Source organism: Bos javanicus, chromosome 24 (assembly GCF_032452875.1).
Source record: "Bos javanicus breed banteng chromosome 24, ARS-OSU_banteng_1.0, whole genome shotgun sequence".
NCBI lineage: Eukaryota > Metazoa > Chordata > Mammalia > Artiodactyla > Bovidae > Bos > Bos javanicus.
Genome location: NC_083891.1, coordinates 262,358 through 280,152, shown reverse-complemented (window position 1 = coordinate 280,152; position 17,795 = coordinate 262,358). Strand labels below are relative to the sequence as shown.

The 17,795-nt window shown below is 39.7% G+C and overlaps 3 pseudogenes; all 3 read right to left on the bottom strand.

Annotated features, from left to right (window-relative positions):
* Positions 1 to 877: 877 nt before the first annotated feature.
* On the bottom strand, positions 878 to 2,071 carry LOC133237359 (olfactory receptor 5D18-like; annotated as a pseudogene).
* Positions 2,072 to 7,559: 5,488 nt separating this feature from the next.
* On the bottom strand, positions 7,560 to 8,158 carry LOC133237424 (guanine nucleotide-binding protein G(s) subunit alpha-like; annotated as a pseudogene).
* A 2,346-nt stretch (positions 8,159 to 10,504) lies between these two features.
* LOC133237358 (olfactory receptor 5L1-like) lies at positions 10,505 to 11,440 on the bottom strand (annotated as a pseudogene).
* Positions 11,441 to 17,795: the final 6,355 nt, after the last annotated feature.

Below are 17,795 nucleotides of genomic sequence, written 5' to 3'. Positions count from 1 at the left end.
TGCTAGTGGCGGGTGCAGGCGTCTGCACTGCTTCTCCAGTGGGGGAGTTACCATTGGGCACATAAATTGTGGGTTTTAATTATTTATTTATTTTTCCTCCCAGTTATGTTGCCCTCTGTGGTTCCAAGGCTCGCCACAGACTCGGCAATGAGAGTGTTTCCTGGTGTTTGGAAACTTCTCTCTTTTTAAGACTCCCTTCCTGGGATGGAGCTCTGTCCCTACCTCTTTTGTCTCTTTTTTTTGTCTTTTATATTTTTTCCTACCTCCTTTCAAAGACAATGGGCTGCTTTTCTGGGTGTCTGATGTCCTCTGCTGGCATTCAGAAGTTGTTTTGTGGAATTTACTCACCGTTTAAATGTTCTTTTGATGAATTTGTGGGGGAGAAAGTTGTCTTCCCATCCTATTCCTCTGCCATCTTAGGACCGCCCCCCAATTTCTACTTTTTAAAGTGCCCTACTATCATCACTGAATTTTCATTCCTTGAAGGATGAACACTATGTCTTAACTGCTATTTGTACTTTTTGTAAGAGGAATGCATGTTATTATTGAGAGCCTAATCTACCATAGGTATTAAAAAAGGAGGATGAAATTAACAATTATTAAGATTACACAAGTATGCCACATGATATTTATGTCCTTTAACCTTTGTAATCAGATTATTTTGTCTAAAATTTTAGATGAAAAAGATTTGAAAGATTGCTAACTTTTTTTCCAGTAAGGAAGAGATAAAGTCAAGTTTAGTACAGTTAAGCAAAACACATGTACTTTCTATTTTATGTATTAACACGTCATTAATAATAAAAATTTCTTTTTATCAACCAACCTTTGCAGACACAGTTTGTTTACATATCAAGGGCAAAATCTTCCAGAATAATGTTTAGTATGAAAATATTTTAGAGTCCATGATGTTGGAGACTGTGTCTTTGACATCCTTATTTCTCAGACTGTAGATCAGGGGATTCAACATGGAGGTGACCACCGTGTAAAACACAGACGCCACTTTGTGTGCCTGGAGGGTGTGGAGCTGGGCACACAGTAGAGGAAGAGGATGGTGCCGGGGAAGATGCTGATGGCAGTCAGGTGGGAGGTGCAGGTGGAGAAGGCTTTGCCGCAACCACAGGCTGAACGCATCTTGAGGATGGTGACAACCATAAACACATAAGTCAGGAGAATGATGAAGAGTGTGCTGACCTCATTAAAGGTGACAGAAATGAAAAGCAGCAACTGGTTGAGATAAGTATCAGAGCAAGAGGGGGAAAGCAGGGAGGAGAACTCACAGAAGAAGTGATCGATTGTGTTGAAACCTTGAAATGATAATTTGATAACAGTACAGGTGAGTATCAAGGAGAAAGCTACACCACAAGCATAAGATCCAACCACTAACATGGCACAGAGTCTCTGGGACATGGCCGCCATGTACAGCAGAGGGTTGCAGATGGCCACGAGGCAGTCATAGGCCATCACAGCTAATAAAAAGGACTCAGTCACCACAAAGGTACAAAAGAAAAAGAATTGTATTTCACAGCCTACAACTGAAGTGGTTCTGTCTTCTACCATGAGGTTCAGCATGGTCTTGGGAGCAACGATGGAGGAATAACAGAAATCCACAAAGGAGAGGTGGCTGAGGAAAAGGTACATGGGGGTGTGCAGTTTGGGGTTAATTTTGATGGTTACAATCATCCCAGGATTCCCTGCCACAGTGACACTGTGCTGCTGCTGCTGCTAAGTCGCTTCAGTCGTGTCCGACTCTGTGCGACCCCACAGACGCAGCCCGCCAGCCTCCTCCAATGCATGAAAGTGAAAAGTGAGAGGGAAGTCGCTTAGTCCAGTCCGACTCTTAGCGACCCCGTGGACTGCAGCCTACCAGGCTCCTCAATCCATGGGATTTTCCAGGCAAGAGTACTGGAGTGGGGTGCCATCGCCTCCTCCAACAGTGACACTGGAGATGGTGAAGAATGTCAAGAAGAGGGGCACCTGCAACTCTGGGTAATCGGAGAAGCCCAGGAGAGTGAACACGGCCCAACTTTTATTTCTCTCTGATAGAAACATGGCTTCTGTTTGTCAGAATCTGAATCAGTCTTAGAAAGAAAAATAGTAAGGGAAATAAGGATGTAAGACACTTGGTTAATGCCTCCTTTCCAAAGCTGGAAGATGAAGCAAAGTGTCTCTTTTAGAATCTGTGTATTTTCTATGCATGCTATGCTAAATGTCTAAAATTTTTTAAAATTACAAGCATTTAAACATTTAAGTAAAATTATAATTAGTGAACTTTCTTAGTTCTCAATTTTAGTTTTTAATATTTCAAAGTAAAAAAATGAGTTCAAGTCACTTGGGATTATTTTAAATGAAATCCTCCACAATACTTTTGGATTTTCTTGAACATTATAATTTCATAAAAGATTAATTTACCCTAGTATCAGAGCTACTTGTTTCAGTTGTATAACTAATAGCAAAAATGATAAACTTCTAAACAAAATAAATTTTGCTTTGTATGTTCAGAATGTGACATTAAAATTGACAGCCCCAACACTGTACATTTGTCCCTTTACTATTCATTCCATATAGCACTTTAATAGTTGTTTTGCTTCTGACTCAGTAAACTTGTTTTCAAAATAAATTATAATTTTTCACAGAGTGTGCTTCTCAACCTAGCAGGTCCATTTGTCAATCCTCCATCATTGTTTGAGGAATAATAATATTGAAAAAATAATAGAGATAATCTAGTCTAGTTATTTATTCTAGAGATGTCCAAACAGAAGATGGAGATTTTTGATTTTCCCTGTACCATGCAAATAAGGCCCAGTCTACACATCTATGACATGAACCTTGATCCAGGCTCCCAGCAATTATCCATTAGTCTACAGTAATCTTGATCCTTGTTCAAGGTACAGATGCTATTTTCTTTATTTATTATCATGCTTTTAATTTATGACCAACAGGAGACTATGGGAATGTGCCTGATGAAAGTATTCATATCACAGAGCTATACTAGAAAGCATCAAAGAAAGAAATTTGAGAAAAAAATTCTCTCAGAAAGAATAGCTATCCTTATTAAAGATTCTGACTTAGAAATGTCCAGTTCTTGGCCTTTCTCTCTCTTTTTTCTCTCTTCAAGGTGCATAGGGTATTTATTCTGTCCCTATATTGCCTGTGAAGAAGAAAGATTAAATACTTGAGGTAGCACTGTACTATCGAAACATTTCATGAGAAAATACTAATATAAAATAATTGCATTTCTCTAATGGGTGACCAATACCTCTAAGATCCTACTGAACCAGAACCAGAAGCTCTTTATGTATCATTTCTGGTAAAGTTCTCTCTAGTTTCACAACTTGAGAAATAGATTTCAGATGGCCATCAATGAAGAGATCAGATCACATGCAAAACAAAGAACTCAAGATTCTTATCTCTTCCTAAACTCATAAATTTGAATATTGAAGACATCCTATCACAAAGCTGGATGTTCTAAATATAATTAATTTATCTAAGGTGCTTAAACATTCATTTTATTTTACTTATTTATTTTCTATTGATGTGGACCATTTTAAGTCTTTATTGAATTTGTGACAATATCACTTCTATTTTATGTTTTGGTTTTCTGGCCATGAGGCATGTGGGATTACAGATGTCTGACCAGGGATCAAATCTGCACCCTTGCATTGGCAAAGTGCTAACCACTGAGTCACCAGGGAATTTCCTAAACACTCATGTTAAATTAATGTTACATTTGATATAGCTATCCTACATCCCACCACCCCCATTTTGTTGTAATATTTGCTCTCAGAGCCACTTTATTTTCTTAAGTAAAAATGGTTCTTTTTCCTTTTATCATTACAGAGTTTGCTTGATCTCTCTCTCTCTTTAAAAATACTTGTCCTTTCTGCCTCACAAACATTTGTAGTAGCAAGACAATGCACATTCCCCAGATTCTCAGAACTCTCCTAATCCCACATTCCAGGCATCTCTTGTTTCAGTCAGTTCAGTTCAGTAACTCAGTCGTGTCTGACTCTTTGGGACCCCATGAATCGCAGCACACCAGGCCTCCCTGTCCATCACCAACTCCCAGAGTTCTCTCAGACTCACATCCATCGAGTCAGTGATGCCATCCAGCCATCTCATCCTCTGTCGTCTCCTTTTCCTCCTGCCCCCAATCCCTCCCAGCATCAGAGTCTTTTCCAATGAGTCAACTCTTTGCATGAGGTGGCCAAAGTACTGGAGTTTCAGCTTCAGCATCATTCCTTCCAAAGAAATCCCAGGGCTGATCTCCTTCAGAATGGACTGGTTGGATTTCCTTGCAGTCCAAGGGACTCTCAAGAGTCTTCTCCAACACCACAGTTCAAAAACATCAATTCTTCGTTGCTCAGCTTTCTTCACAGTCCAACTCTCACATCCATATATGACCACTGGAAAAACCATAGCCTTGACTAGACGGACCTTTGTTGGCAAAGTAATGTCTCTGCTTTTGAATATGCTATCTAGGTTGGTCATAACTTTCCTTCCAAGGAGTAAGCGTCTTTTAATTTCATGGCTGCAGTCACCATCTGCAGTGATTTTAGAGCCCCCCAAAATAAAGTCTGACACTGTTTCCACTGTTTCCCCATCTATTTCCCGTGAAGTGATGGGACCAGATGCCATGATCTTCATTTTCTGAATGTTGAGTTTTAAGCCAACTTTTTCATCTCCTCTTTCACCTTCATCAAGAGGCTTTTTAGTTCCTCTTCACTTTCTGCCATAAGGGTGGTGTCATCTGCATATCTGAGGTTAGTGATATTTCTCCCGGCAATCTTGATTCCAGTTTGTGTTTCTTCCAGCCCAGCGATTCTCATGATGTATTCTGCATAGAATTTAAATAAGCAGGGTGACAATATATAGCTTTGACGTACTCCTTTTCCTATTTGGAACCAGTCTGTTGTTCCATGTCCAGTTCTAACTGTTGCTTCCTGACCTGCATACAGATTTCTCAGGAGGCAGGTCAGGTAGTCTGGTATTCCCATCTCTTTCAGAATTTTCCACAGTTTATTGTGATGCACACAGTCAAAGGCTTTGGCATAGTCAGTAAAGCCGAAATAGATGTTTTTCTGGAACTCTCTTCCTTTTTCAATGATCCAGTAGATGTTGGCAATTTGATCTCTGGTTCCTCTGCCTTTTCTAAAACCAGCTTGAACATCTGGAAGTTCACAGTCCATGTATTGCTGAAGCCTGGCTTGGAGAATTTTGAGCATTCCTTTACTAGTGTGTGAGATGAGTGCAACTGTGTGGTAGTTTGAGCATTCTTTGGCATTGCCTTTCTTTGGGATTGGAATGAAAACTGACCTTTTCCAGTCCTGTGGCCACCGCTGAGTTTTCCAAATGGGGCTTGGATTTCCTTAGAGGCTCCATGGCAAAGAATCCTCCTGCCTGAGGATGGAGGAGTCACAGAAAACCCTTGTTTGATCCCTGGGTCGGGAAGATCCCCTGGAGGAGGAAATGGCAACCTGGTTCAGTAGTCTTCCCAGGATAATCCCATGGATAGAGGAGCATTGTACAGGACTGAAGCACTGAGTACCCACACATGCTCACTCAGGAGCTCAGCTGAGCCAGTTTTAATACAGAGCTCTGTAGGCTGCATGCAGTTCCTCTTCCTTGAAACCTCAGAAAGGCAATTTTCAATGACTAGATAATTCTCAAGAATATCTATATATAAATAGTAAATTTCCCCTCCACACTTTTTTCCCTAGGTTCCCAACACTGAAATTAATATTAATCTGTCTTTAGAATCTAATGCATACCTGCTGATATTGAAAGCAGAATCTGTCCTGTTTGAAAGTGATGGATATATTCTTATATCTAGAGTCACATCCTTTGGGGCATAAACTCTAGAGACTATCTGTTGCCTCATTCTCTTAAAACCATGAAATAAACATTTATAATTAATCACCATTCTCTCATGTAATTTCTGTGTCCCAGAGAAACTGGAACAGTGTTAAGGGCATTTCATATGAAAATTTACATGTTTAAGTTACTCCTCTCAGATTCTTCATCACTCTGATACTTTTTTACACTTATCAAAAGTATGTAATTATAGAAGTCAGCATTATCAAATATTAATTGAATGACTACAATATGCCAAACATAACCCTCTTCTTCCAGACTTTCACTCTAATCAAATGGCATTAGAATGAAGAGTTCTTCATGATTTAGTGACTTAAAGCAGAAATATTTACAAGCTTAAATATTAATTTGGGAAAATGATCTAGTCCCTTTTAAATATCTCTTTTATTACATCACCACATCCACTCCATTAATTACTTTTAGATATTGAATTATTGAAATAACACACATTTCTTGAAGAAAACATGAACTATATAATTTAAAAAGGAAAATACTCTAGAAATAATTGTTATCAACTCAACTACATTGGAAATCTTGCATTCAACTTTAGAGAAATGTGACTGATATTATTACCTGACCACCTGAAGTAAAAGAAAAAGGTGACCATCACCATAGTGGCTTAATGTGGCTCTCATTTATCCCCTGATATGATGTGATGAGAGAAGCTTTACTTCTGTGATACTCCTTTCCTCAAACCAGAGTGTGAAAATCATTAGGAAAGTCCACATTTGAAAGTATTCTACAGAATCCCTCACCAGCATCCCTTAGAATTGTAAGAGCCAAAAAAAAAAAGAAAAAAGAAAAAAGAAAAAGAAAATTGAAGAAGCATCACAGACCAGAGGAGATTTGGAAGACATGATGACTTAATGCAATGTGGTCCCTAGACTGGATTCTAGACAAGAAAGGTGGCATTAATGGTGGTGGTGGGGGGGGGCAAGAAACTGATAAAATGCAATAAAATTTACTTTTTAAAAATAATAATGTACCTATATTTATTTTTAATTTTATTATGGTAAGAACACAACATGACACACCCTCTTAGATTTTAAGGGTACCCATACAGTATTGGGGCTTGGAAGAGGGGACAATAAAGAGATGTTTGTCAAGGGGACAAAGTTTCAGTTATGAAAGATGAATAAATTCTGAAAATGTACAACAATGTAAGTGCAATTAACAGTACAACATTTTATTATTATTATTTTTTTTTGCTGAGACATGCAGAGAATTTTTATTTATCACATTTGTTAATACTTAAGTTTTACTTGTAGAACAGAGTCACAGATAGAAGAGCAGGCCTAATACTTAAGTTTTACTTGTAGAACAGAGTCACAGATAGAAGAGCAGGCCGTTAGTAGGTATTAGTAGGATTCAGTCAGGGATCTAGCATAACATCTAGGAAGTATACAGGAGGTGGTTCAATAGGGAAGTGGGTTCAATAGAGAGGGGTCATAGCTCTCAAATGCCAACTTTTGGTACAGTAAGCTGTCAATCACTGTTTATGTAGATGCTTTGGGTGGTTGATACACTACATATTTGTCAATTAGGGGTTACTTTTTTTGTTGCTTTTTGTTTGTTTTTTAAATTTTTTTTTTTCAGTTATCTTTAGAGGTTAGGTGTTGGGGCCCCATCCCCCCACCCCCCCACCCCCCCACCTCCCCACCCCCCCACCTCCCCACAACAGAATAGTATTCTTATTAGAAGTTCCTAAGACGGGCAATTCCAGCATGCAAAGTGTGATAGGACATAGCCGGGAAGATGAGAAATTGAAGCCATCATCTAGGGGTTATATAGTCCATCGCTGTTGCTCCTTGCAGCCTGCGGGTCCTCTTCGCCGCCCTCTCCATTAAACCCATTAACAGCAGGATCCTCATTTGCTTCACAATGGTGCTTTTACCAGATTCTCCAGCACCCAGCAGCAGCAGACGGTGCGTGGCCCGGTAGACCTGCTTGTCCTTCTGCAGCTGCTTCTCGATCTTCTTGTTGGCCTCGCGCTGCGCCTTCTCCTCGTTGCGCTGGTCCTCGGTCTTGCTGTTTCCGAGACAGCCCATGGCGGCGGCGGCGGCGGCGGGGCCGGGCGCGGGCGGCCTCACGCGGGCCGAGAGGGCCGGGGCAGCGCCGGGCGGGCGGGCGGGCCGGGCGCGGACTCGGCTCCTCGGGGAGGAGCGCGCGGGGAGGGCGGTGTCGCTGTGCCTGAGCGGAGCGCGCAGCTCCCAGCCCCTCGAGCCTGAGCCCAAGGGTCTGATGGCCGCCGTGGAGCGAGGCGGACCTTAGACGGAGCTGCGGGCGCTGCTCAGTACAACATTTTATACTTGAAATGTGGTAAGAGAGTAGAATTTAACTGTTTTCAACATGAAAAAATAAAACAAAATTATAAGACATGAAGTAATTGATATGCTAATTACCTTGATTGTGATCATTTCACTATATATATATATGCATATACACACATATATAAACATCAACTAAACTCCTTAGATCTGTACAATTTGTTTTTGTTAATTATACCTCAATAAATCTTAAAAAAGTAAAATTAAGAAGTATACTTAAAAAGAAATATTTATTAAATAACAAATTTTGCTGTGACTTTTTATTATCCAACATTTTTGGAGTCTATGGGAACGATTATGGAGTATTGGGAGAAGACATTTAAGCTATTACTTTCATACATAAATGTTTCTAAAGCTGCTGTTAATGTTTCTTCAGCTTTTCCAAGAAAATAGAATTACATGAGGAAGAAATAATTAATTATAATTGCTTGCTGTGAGGCCTCTGAAGAATAAGGCAAGTGATTTTCTCCAGGGCTCTTGTGCCACAAGGAGCGGAGAGACATGTCTCAACCTCTTCCCCAAACTGCTGAGACCTCCAGAGGCTGGAAGGTGGGGTGCCTTTTCTACCAGCAGGTCTGTCTGTAGGTCTGAGAAAAGATGGATATTCTTTACCATGCAATGTATCTAAAAGATACCTTAGGTTCACTCATTCTTTCATGAGAAAAAGTCTTTTGGGGAAAATTTAGAGTCACTGCCAACATTAAGTATCAGGAACAGGAAGTGCATATTTTCTATCAAGCTTTGTAGAGAGGGCCTGGCTTAGCTGAGCTCCTTTGTAGTAGTGTCCTGAACAAGTGTTTCCTGGGAGTGGGGAAGCAGAGGGTCTCTGAGAGTTTTCAGGTACTTGTCTCTCGAATTCTGTAAGTTTTTGGAAGAATTGTGCAAGGGAACAGAGGTAGGTATTTAAACAAAACTGAATTGAGGAGGAAAAAATGAACCTCTGGAGACAAAGAATCAAAAGGTTCAGCTCCAAATCAGATTTTAGAGCATGGGAAAAACAAATGCTTACTCACAAGAGCAAAAAGAAAAAAAATGGGAAGAAATTACAAGGATAAAGATTTTAGATACCAGTGTATTCCAGGTTCAAAAATAATACAGATTGTTTAACCTATACAATAGCATTATTTGGGAGATAAGAAACGAGGTGTTTAATTTGGACATAATTCAGACAGAAGAACCTGAAAATCTACAAGGAAATAAGGCAGTATTTCTCAACTACAGATGATTATGAATCCCCTCTCCGTCCCCCACATGGACATTTGACAATATCTGGAGGCATTTTTGATTGTCATAATGAATGTACCAGAGTGATTGGACAGAGGTCAGAGATGCTGTTATACATGGTAGCATGCACAGGGTAGCTTTCTATAAAAATAAAAATCCAACACGGAATATCAATAGTACCAAGCTTGAGAAACTCTGAAAATTATAATCAATAAATAATTTATAACAATAAGAATTGACTTGGCAAGATTTCCTTCTGATTGATCCTTAAATCCTTGGATATCTGAACACACAGAGCCATCAAGAGTTCTCACTGTTATGTGGAACCTCTTGCCTTTAATGCTGAAACATCTAGGTTTGAGAAGTAGAGATGATCTTACCAGAAATGTTAGTCTAAGGAAGAAGTCTTGTTCATAAGGAAAGATAACTAAAGGAAATTAATTATCTGATGTGTATGACTCACAGCTCTAAAGCAAGGAAAGCCCCAGGTGAGCTGAGATGTGCCACATTGTTAACACCTCACACCATTGCCACCACGTGTTTGTCAAAACCTCTGCACAGCAAAGGAAATGATCAACAGAAAGAAGAGGCAGCAGAGTGGGAGGAAATATTTGCAATGCATATATCTGGTAAAGCAAGGGTCCTCAAATTCCAGGATTTAATGCCTGACGATCTGAGGTGGGTCTGATAATAAAAGTTTTACAGCAAACTAAATATGTGTGTCTTAAGAGCCCATTACCCAAACCCACTTAAAACATTTTAGGTGGATCAAAGCAAAGAAGTAGGCTGCAAATTTTGAAATATGTTCAATTCTATTCTTATAAGTTGACAAGGTACAAAGATTGTTGTTCAGTCACTAAGTCATGTTTGATACTTGTGACCCCACGGGTTGCAGCTCATCAGGCTTCCTTGTCCTTCCCTGTCTCCTGCAGTTTGCTCAGACTCATGTCCATTGAGTCAGGGATAAATGAGTCAAAAAGACTCACTCCAAGGTACCCTCTTCTTGACTGTTCTTCCACTTTCAACACTGAGTCCACCATTTCACCCTTCTGCCAGCCTCTGATTTGGGACTTAGAGTCCCACTAAGAAAATATTTTGGAGCTCACCGCTTTTCTGAGAGCTTCTTTCACATCCTTGTTCCTCAGTCTATAGATCAAGGGGTTCAGCATGGGGATCACTACAGTGTAGAACACTGTGGCCATTCAGCCAATGCCCATGCTGTTACGAGAGTGGGGCTGGCAGTAAATGGAAAGGATTGTTCCCTGTAAGACAGTGATGGCAGCGAGGTGGGAGGCACAGGTGGAAAAGGCTTTGCACCTTCCCTCTGCTGAGTGCATCCTCAGGATGGTGATGAGAATAAACAGGTAAGAGATAAGGATGATCACACTTGTGATGATCTCACTGAAAATGGCCACAATGTAGAGCACCAATTGATTCACAGTGACATCAGAGCAAGCAAGAGACAAGAGAGGGGGAAGATCACAAAAGAAGTGGTTGATCACATTTGATCTGTAGGATGGGATCTGAAGAGCTAAACACAAGTGAATCACAGAACATACAGGAGCATTGAGATAGCCACAAGTCACCAACTCCACGCAGAGATTTCAGGACATGGTGACCATGTACAGCGGTGGGTCACAGATGGCCACACAGCAGTCATAGGCCATCACTGCCAGCAGAATGACCTCAGTTACCCCAAATGTGCAAAACAGGTAGAATTGCACAGTGAATTCTTGGAAGGAAATGATTTTGTCTTCTTTTAAGATGTTAGCTATCATCTTTGGTGTGCTGATTGTGGAGTAACAGAAATCCACAAAGGACAAGTGGCTAAGGAAAAAGTACATGGGGGTGTGGAGTCCAGAGCTGACCTGAATCAGGGCAATCATGCCCAGGTCTTCCCAAACTGTGACTCCAAGACGGAAAGAAACAGCAGGAAGAGGAATCCAAGGGGGCTCAGGGGCATCTGAGAATCCAAGGAGGATGAAGTCTGTCACAGCAGTGCAGTTTTCCTTGTCCATGTCCTCACTTTACCATGGTTGCAGAAAAATAGTAATAGTTATTCTTCATTGGATCACTCCCAATTAACTACTAAAAAGAACATGAGAATAAATAAGATAGTCAACTTTTTTCAGCAAAGAAATAAATCATTGACATTTTGAAGCTTAGGAAAAGTTCAGATACTGTAGCCCACAAATGCATAGAGCTCACATTCATATTCACAGATCACATGAAATAATTCACATTCATGAAAACCTGTGTGTTTATTGAAACTAGTTTTACACAATTTGCACCTTGGAACCGAATCATTAGAAAGACATCAAATGTTTTTTATTTAGCCATATTTGAAATTTAAATATCTTTTATTATTTGTAGATTTTTAATCAGTTATTGAAATACTGGGATCCCTGGGGACTTTTTTAATACTACACAGGAAATTGGAGAAGGCAATGACACCTCACCCCAGTACTCTTGCCTGGAAAATCCCATGGATGGAGGAGTCTGGAAGGCTGCAGTCCATGGGGTCGCTGAGGGTTGGACACGACTGAGCGACTTCACTTTCACTTTTCACTTTCATGCATTGGAGAAGGAAATGGCACCCCACTCCAGTGTTCTTGCCTGGAGAATCCCAGGGACGGGGGGCGCCTGGTGGGCTGCCGTCTATGGGGTCGCACAGAGTCAGACACGACTGAAGCGACTTAGCAGCAGCAACACAGGAAACTTCTTTCTTTTGATGAAATGATGAGAAGTATGCTTATTTAAGATTATTAACACATAAGCATCATGTTTTTATTATTACCCTTTAAATGGAAAAGTGAATTTTATACTCTATTTTAGCATGTTTTTTCTATACAATTAGCCTAGTGATTTTTTAATTATGATATACAATGTTAGTCATTGTTCAGGGAATTGTTACTTAGGTCTAAACTTTCTGAACTGTGACTGAAGCCTTCTAATACCTATTTGACAAATGAATTCACTACTTTAATATATTCAAGAAATAAAATTTGTGAATATTAAATTAACACAAGTTCTTATTGCTGCATTGCACTATTATTTATGATAGGAACTTAGAAACAAAATGTCAAAGAGCAGGGTAAAAGTTGAGCTACATGTGTATTATGGGAAACTATGCAGCTTTCAGAAGAGCTTTCAATGACCTGAAAAATGACTAAGAAAATGGCAAGTTAAAAATAGAAAGCCAGATCACAAAGATAGATACAGTGTATCTATACATAAGTCATAGTGCATATTTAATTCTCAAACCATCCAAGAAACATAAATATTTTTACCAATGGTTTACTCCAATTGCTTTAAAAGTGCATTCAGAAATTTGCCTATTTTTTTTTAATAAAGGAGAGATATATTCAAAGCCTTTGATATATAGAAAATGCCAACAAAGGGTAAGACCATGCTTATTTATTCTCTCTCCTGATCCTAAGTACAATAAAATGACTTAGTAGCACCTACTGCTTATTCCTGGAGGAAAGGGAATCTGGACTAAAAGTCAACACAGCCAGATTTTTCCTTATTCTTCAAATAACTTGAAAGAGGTAAATGATATACGAATTGAGGAATCCTGGTTTGAATACAAATAATAAATCTGATGACATGCATTGCTCTCTTCAATGGCCAGTAATAAGTGAGTTGTCTTTTCTGATTTCGAAGTAGTAAACAATTTTGAAAACCTTTTCCTGCTTTTTTAAGTTTTAAAGATGAAAATTTGGCTGCTGATTACTTATAGAGCAGGAGTGATGTTGATCCCTGTTGGACATTTGTCAATGTCTGGAGATATAGTTGGCTGTCACAACAGGAAGGGGTGCTCCTGACATCTAGAGGGCAGACTACAGATGCTGCTGAACAGTGCACAGGCACAGGACGGCGTCTCCTTCCCTATTCCCATCCTCCTCACACACCCACAACATAAGCAAAACCCAAAATATAATCTGGCCCCAAATGTTGATAGTATCACATTTGAGAAAACTGTTGTAGCGATACATGGCCTTGGCACAAGGTCAAACTACTGGCTCTCCTGTCTGCTTCAGAGGTGGTTCACATGCCTCTGCTCCTCCGTCTGCAGTCCTGAGGACCCCTCACCACCACTCTCAGCATCAGGGTGACTCTCAGGAGAATTTCCCTGCTCTCTTTTCCAGGTTCTGTGGATGGAGTTAATGTGAGAGAAGAAGAAGAGGGAAGGGGAGAGGAATCAAGCATATTCCCCAATTGGCTCACAGTCTTTCCCCTGTTACACTAATAGCCATTACAAGATATTTCATTCTACAGATCGAATTGCTCCCATTTCCTGTCAAGATTATTTTTCAGTAGGTAAAGGGAAAACACTTTCATGGAGTTCTCCAAACTTGGCATTTGTTAAAACACTCTCCAAATACAGACTTTTAAAAATTATTTCTAATGTAATTTCCTTCTTTTACAATTCCTCCTTCTCTGACACGTGGCTAATAATAAATCACCCTCATTAGAAAACAAACGAAGTTTCCAGACATCAGGAAATATCATTCAGTCCATTCCTCCCCAAAATATAGTCCGACCAACCTGTTGATTGGTATTGCTTCCTGTGTTTCTGAGGATGCAATGAGGGAAAATGTCACAGGCTTTATGTTTTCATGTGTGTGTATCCAGGGGGCCCACATCACTTGAGATGCCAGAACCAGTCATTGGTCTCTGTGGGATCTCAACCAGATACCAAGAAAATAACATCGTCTTGGGACTCAAACAATGAATGGCTTTCATAAAATGTAAAAAGAGGGGGGAAACTGTCCTGAGTTGGTAAATGTTATTGTAAGACAACATGATTCCTTTCAGAGTTTATGATAAATTAGAGATTTGTATGCTGCATGCAGACATTGCACTATGAACCAGATAATGTTGCTATTATGACATATGTGAATGAGTCTTATAAACTCTGCCGGTCTTACACTCAAAGCTCTTTTCTGGAGGACATAGGGTCTAAAGTCACAACAGCATCCTACCAAATACCAGAAAGGGGTGGGAACAATGAACCTCCTTTGCTGAGAACAATAGCAACTGCTCACACTTACTCACCACTTTCTATGTGTTAGGTACTGTTCTGAACATAACTATTAACACATTTCTTTTTAAATACAGTTATGCAGCTTTGTTAACGTGCGTTGAGGCACAGGCAGTTGTCACTTGCACAAAGTCACAGATGGAATCACTGATAGATTCAGCGTATGTGTTGCATTTTGGTTTCTGCATCCATATGGCTCTGTGAGGAAGAGCAGAGCTGATGGACGGTGCTGGATGCAGACCCTACTCACTGCAGAGACTGTTTATGTGTCTGCCTGCAGAGTCTCTCCCAGGTCTGCTGCTTCTCTGCCTGTGTAATCTTTTCCTAAACCGACAGGGTTTGAACAATATGATGTGGTTTGTGCTCCTGGATATACCAAACATTCACGAACTCCATAACTCTAAATAGTACCAAGTAAATGGGTTTCCAAATTCTCAACAGCTTTCATGTGTTTCCCTAAAATTGATTGATGTGACAATTTCCTGAGATCGTGGAGTGTTTCTGCCTCTCCATTCCACCCAGTACTTTCACTATTCCTTTTGTTTCATTTTTCAAAAGTAAAGATTCCTGATATCCATTCACATATTACTGTGAGAATTACCCAAATTAGAAAAATAATAGCAAGCTTCCAAAATCTAAAACATAAGAACACTGTGAAATGCTGTGTTCCATGAAGCCTGAAATTTGTTTGAATTAAGACATTTCAAGCCCATGGTATGACTTCTTGTTTCTCTCTAGATTATATAACTTTCTTTTCTCAGAAAATACGGGCATTGGACATGTATTTTAGCCAATACAGTGATGTTTTGGTATTATATATAAAACTCATTACTATTATATATAGTAAATTCATGATGATATCTCATTAGCATCATTTTTTTTGTTGTAGTTCTTAGTATACTCTGAAAGCATTGCCACAAAATGCATCTCCCTGGAGAGAGTCTATGGCAGAAAGACTAAAAAGACAGCATTATTTGCAGTGATGTTTATATTATCTATGCAACCCACTCATAGAAAACTGCTTTGCATATCTATCTTAAAGACAAAGCAGAAACTTTTCTTAAAATTGATTTAAATATAAATATTTAACTGAAATTTATTTTATAGGCATTGTGCATAAATTAAGTACTACAAATACTAAGATCTAAGTTTTTGATAACCTGTATTTATATCACATAAGATCATATTGTTTGAGTGAATCATTTCATCAAAAGATTCAATGATATCAACAATTTGTTAAAATTTCTAAACTTTTTAATTGTACATTTTAACTGAGCTGCCTCTAAGCAGAAGGAAAGCAGAAATGCTGAATTGCTATATGATAAGACTTGGGAAGGTGATTGTGGTAGCATCAGAAATTAAGAAAATCAGTTGTACTTCAAGACAGCACAACAAACTACTCCAAAACAATGAGTTAAAAACAGCTGTTTATTGTATGGATCACAGTTACATAAGTCACTCAGGCAGTTCTGATGATCTGATTCAGAGGTGACCGATCTTCGCTAGTATGTTTGTGAAACTCACTCAGTCATGTCCAACTCTGCGATCCCTTGGACTTCTCCATATTTGCGATCCCATGGGATTTTCCAGGCCAGAATACTGGAGAGGGTAGCTTTTCCCTCCTCCAGGGGATCTTCCCAACCCAGGGATTGAACACAGGTCTCCCGCACTGCAGCGGATTCTTTACAAGCTTAGCCACAAGGGAAGCCCAAGAATACTGAAGTGGGTAGCCTGTCCCTTCTCCAGTGAATCTTCACGATCCAGGAATCAAACTGGGGTCTCCTGCATTGCAAGAAGATTCTTTACCAACTGAGCTATCAGGGAAGCTGGTATATTTATGTGTGTTATTAGCTTTTCAGGCTTGGTGATCTAAGAGAACTCATACTTCAGTCTGGAGGTTGGCTAGATGCTGTTTCATGGGATAGTGTTGTGACCTATATTGCTCATTTACCAATATGCTAATCTGTGCTTGTTCACATGACAGCTATTCTAAGAGTTTGTGCAAGTTTAGAGGGATTTTGACATTGCTACAGGGCCTTTCTTGCAACTGACACAATATTTCACTTCAAGGACCTTATATTAGCCAAAATCACTCACAAAAGTAGCCTAAAATTAAAAAAAAAATTGAGGAATTGATTTGACCATTTGATCAGAAGAAAAGAAAACTGTGGGGATGCCTAGTTAAGTGGAGAATTGGGATCATGCTTGCAATATATCACACAGGGTAAAAAAAAAAAAATCCTTTTGAAAGACAGAATCTGCAAAAATTTAGCCTTAAGCAAACTGGAAGACAATCTAATTTTGTTTAAAGTATTACTTTGAAAAATTTGGTGAAAGATCATTTAAAAAAATTGAATGAAAGATCGGCAGTTCAGTTCAGTTCAGTTCAATTGCTCAGTCGTGTCCGACTCTTTGTGATTCCATGAATTGCAGCATGCCAGGCCTCCCTGTCCATCACCAACTCCTGGAGTTCACTGAGACTCACGTCCATCGAGTCAGTGATGCCATCCAGCCATCTCATCCTCTGTCGGCACCTTCTCCTCCTGCCCCCAATCCCTCCCAGCATCAGACTCTTTTCCAATGAGTCAACTCTTTGCATGAGGTGGACAAAGTACTGGAGTTTCAGCTTTAGCATCATTCCTTCCAAAGAAATCCCAGGGCTGATCTCCTTCAGAATGGACTGGTTGGATCTCCTTGCAGTCCAAGGGACTCTCAAGAGTCCTCTCCAACACCACAGTTCAAAAGCATCAATTCTTTGGCTCTCAGCCTTCTTCACAGTCCAACTCTCACATCCATAAATGACCACTGGAAAAACCATAACCTTGACTAGTGGACCTTTGTTGGCAAAGTAATGTCTCTGCTTTTCAATATACTATCTAGGTTGGTCATAACTTTTCTTCCAAGGAGTAAGCGTCTTTTAATTTCATGGCTGCAGTCACCATCTGCAGTGATTTTGGAGCCTAAAAAAATAAAGTCTGACACTGTTTCCACTCTTTCCCCATCTATTTCCCATGAAGTGGTGGGACTGGATGCCATGATCTTCATTTTCTGAATGTTGATCTTTAAGCCAACTTTTTGACTCTCTACTTTCACTTTCATCAAGAAGCTTTTTAGTTCCTCTCCACTTTCTGCCATAAGGCTGGTGTCATCTGCATATCTGAGGTTAGTGATATTTCTCCTGGCAATCTTGATTCCAGCTTGTGTTTCTTCCAGCCCAGCGTTTCTCATGATGTACTCTGCATATAAGTTAAATAAGCAGGGTGACAATATACAGCCTTGATGTACTCCTTTTCCTGTTTGGAACCAGTCTGTTGTTCCATGTCCAG